This window comes from Amborella trichopoda, chromosome 13, assembly GCF_054954075.1.
Source record: "Amborella trichopoda isolate Santa Cruz 75 chromosome 13, AtrichopodaSantaCruz75HAP2 v2.0, whole genome shotgun sequence".
NCBI lineage: Eukaryota > Viridiplantae > Streptophyta > Magnoliopsida > Amborellales > Amborellaceae > Amborella > Amborella trichopoda.
Genome location: NC_142348.1, coordinates 36,814,517 through 36,817,910, shown reverse-complemented (window position 1 = coordinate 36,817,910; position 3,394 = coordinate 36,814,517).

Genomic DNA, 3,394 nt, shown 5'->3' with positions numbered 1-3,394 from the left:
TGACCCCGAAAATAGGCCTTATAAGGGTCAAAGCTTGTTGAGAAGGATATGCATGCATAACAAACAAATCTTTCGGTCAAAGATGCACATTTTGAGGATCAAGGATTTGGACGAAAGGAGTCATGTTGCCCAAGTAAATTGAAAAAGTCAAAATTCGATTAGGGGCTGATCAGAACTAGGCAGCACGGGGCGTGTCACTTGGGCTGCTTGCCCCATGTCGGACACAACAATTTTGGTTGAAATTGATATTTTTCACTTCTAGTGTGTTCCTTAGCCTCTTTTCAAGCTACCATAAAACATTTGGGTCAAAATGGATTTTTTTTACTATTTTTAATGATTTTTTGGTAAAATAGGGCAATTGTAAGATGACTTGGGCGACACGCCCTGTGTCGCCTAGGCGGCATGCCCTGTGTCACCAAAATCAAAACTTGTCCAAATTGATTTTTTTTTTTAATTTGAGTGTCTTTCTCAATCTCTTATGAAGCTCTCAAAGAAAATTTGGGTCAAAAACAGGTTTTTTAATTATTTTTAATGATTGTTTTGGTAAAACAGGGCGTTTACAGAAGTATGAGTCCAAACAGGGTTTCTACAGGGCTCCGAGAAGGCAAACTGATTCTGAATCACAAGGTAGGTTGTGTGAACTATGGATTTGGGTTTACTAGGTTAAGTGTGATCCTAAAGGTTCAGGAAACCATAGAATTTGCCAGATGTAAAATGAGGTGTCTACATTTGCCCCTCTTTTGCACTCCCTGTCCTTCAAGGGACTGGTGAGTGGCAAAGTAGACATTTTGGCGTTCCCTGTCTTTCAAGGGGTAGGTGAACGTCAAAGATAATCTCTTTCTGAGGTCATGTGGTCAGAGGGTACACCAACTATCCCTCCAAGCCATTGCGCTCATCGAGTTCACCCACCTAGGGAATTTTTCCTCCAAGGGTTTTCAGTATGAGATGTCGGTGAGTTACACAATCTTGAAACTCGAGTTGGATTTTCTGGCCATGCTACTTATCTTCAGTTTCAAATCTGCATTTTCCTGGATTTCCTCAAGATTTCCTAAGGCTTTCTATAAGAAAAGGCTTTCTATAGGAAGAGACTGGTCTGGACAATTTCGAAGAGAGAGACGAGGCAGCAAGGCGATAATCGTGGCAACGTGGTGATCATCATATATGGGTGTCCAAGCTCCTTCTTTTTTAAAAGTCGTTTTAGAAATTTTGAAAGTAGGGGGAGATTTGAAATAGAACCCGGAGCAAGGACATGTTACAATTTTAACAAAGAAATTAAAGTTTTTGAAAACACAAGACATATAGTGAAAATTTTGAAAAGAGGAAGATAATTTCGAAGAACAAGGTTGGTTAGCAATTTTAGCTCTTGCAACCATAGAGCCCTCTAAGCAGTTTAACGTCATGTAGTGATTGATGGACGGTATAGTCGGCAATTATACTCATACGACTGTGGAGTTTTTATTATTATTATTATTATTTTTGTTTGCTGCCCCTGTTGGTCGGTAGTTTTCTTTTAATGTAGGTCTTACAATTTAACCACTTGTGACCCCTTTGGTGGACTCTATGTGAGCTTATCGAGTCCTTGCTTAAATCTTCGAGACGAGGAATCATAAAGTATTATTTATCTTCCAACCGCAGCTCTTGTATTGCAATTCAAAGAGAGTTATCGGGAGTTTTGAGCTAAATAGAGTATTGAAAATACAAGATATTGCCCCTAGGTGTTCAGAATCTCTTTGGATTTCCAATTTTGTTCTTCCACCACCCACCTTTCAAAGTTTCAGACGATCTAGGTCCTTAATAACGTTCCGTCAGGCTAATGCTTATTGATTTTTCTTTTAACACCACTTTGACTCAAGGGGAGGAAGATGAGATGTTTAGAGAGAAAAGACTTTGGAGAGTAGAAGGAAGGAAAGAACTTCTTCTTTTTTTGTCGCCCCGGGGTCCCTTTCGGGTGTTCAACCCGGTAGCCTGTTTTCCCATGCTTGGGGTTCATTTCAGATTTTCAACCCAGGGATTTTTTTTTTATCGCTCCAAGGTCCCTTTCGGGTTTTCAGCCCGGTAGCCTTTTTTCCAATGCTTGGGGCTCCTTTTGGATTTTCAGCCCAATGAATTTTTTTTATGTTTATTTTTTGATGAAGAGAACAATGACAAAGGAAGAGGAGGAGGAGGAAGAAGAGTCAAAGGTGCCTCTTTTTTTTTTAGCAATTCGCCTTAAGATCATGTAAGAATTCAATCATATTTCCCTCCTCCAAGTGGTAGGGAGGTTCTAATATCGGTCTTCCTCTGATTTTCCTTAACCCAGGTTGGCATCCAAAATCTCTTTGACAATGGTTGTTAAATTTCTGTTAAACTTTTCCTTTAAACTGCTCCACTTGAACCTTGATTTTTGGACTTAAAATCACTCTCAGTTTCCTAATCCCTCAATCTTTTGTATGGACGGATAGGCTCATCAGGCTTTTACCATTAATGGAATACTTGATGTTTCACATCAGGCGGTAATGTCTTTGAAGTGTGAGGCATGAATGCCTCATTTGGTTATTTGCAAGGGGTGACTAATCACCCGACTCCTATTCAGTAATCCTTTTCATTGTAAATTTCAAATTGCTTTTCGGAGGTTAACTCTGTAGTAGGCCCATGCGCAGTACTCGAGCTTAGGTGAGATTCTCACACCAGAAGAGTGATTAAGTTGGTAATATATGGACTTACGACATATTGGGAGTCAACGAAGAAGGGTTCAGTCTCATTAGTTGCCCCTATTGTATCCTCTTCATGAGAGGAGTTTGCCCCTATTGAATATTTTGATGGGGTTGCCCCTACAGGGCTATCTATTCCGTTGGGAACTTGTGCTTAACAGATGAATTCTCTTGATATGGTGGCCCTCCGGTTATTGAAGTCATGCTCATGTAGTTAATGACTTTTAGAGAGCTTGCCTCTTGAGCAGGTAACATGGTTGGATTTTCAATATTCAATTCTTGATCCCAGATTGGTGGATCATTCATGAACTCTTGTGAATGTGGCCCAAGTGGGCCCCTTAGAAAGTTCGAGCTCTATCAACTCTAGTGAAGATGCCAAATCTTTGGGAATAGTCGAATTTGGGCTTTTGGCTTCTCCATCTTCTATAACTGGGTTCACCTCAAGAGGTAACTCGGTTAAATCTTCTAAGCTTGGCTCCTCATCCCATATAGGTGGGTTAGCCAAGAAGTCTGGTGCAGGTGGTCCAGGTGGGCCCCTTACAATTTCTAAAGGTTTGTCTTCTTTCGATATTTGAGATATTGACCCCTTGTTTGGAAGCGTAATCAGAGACTTTGGGGTGTTGACCCCTTGTTTAAAAGATGATCCCTTCTCGTTGATCTAGACCACATCAATTTCTAACATGTCATCCTCTTCATATTGATCC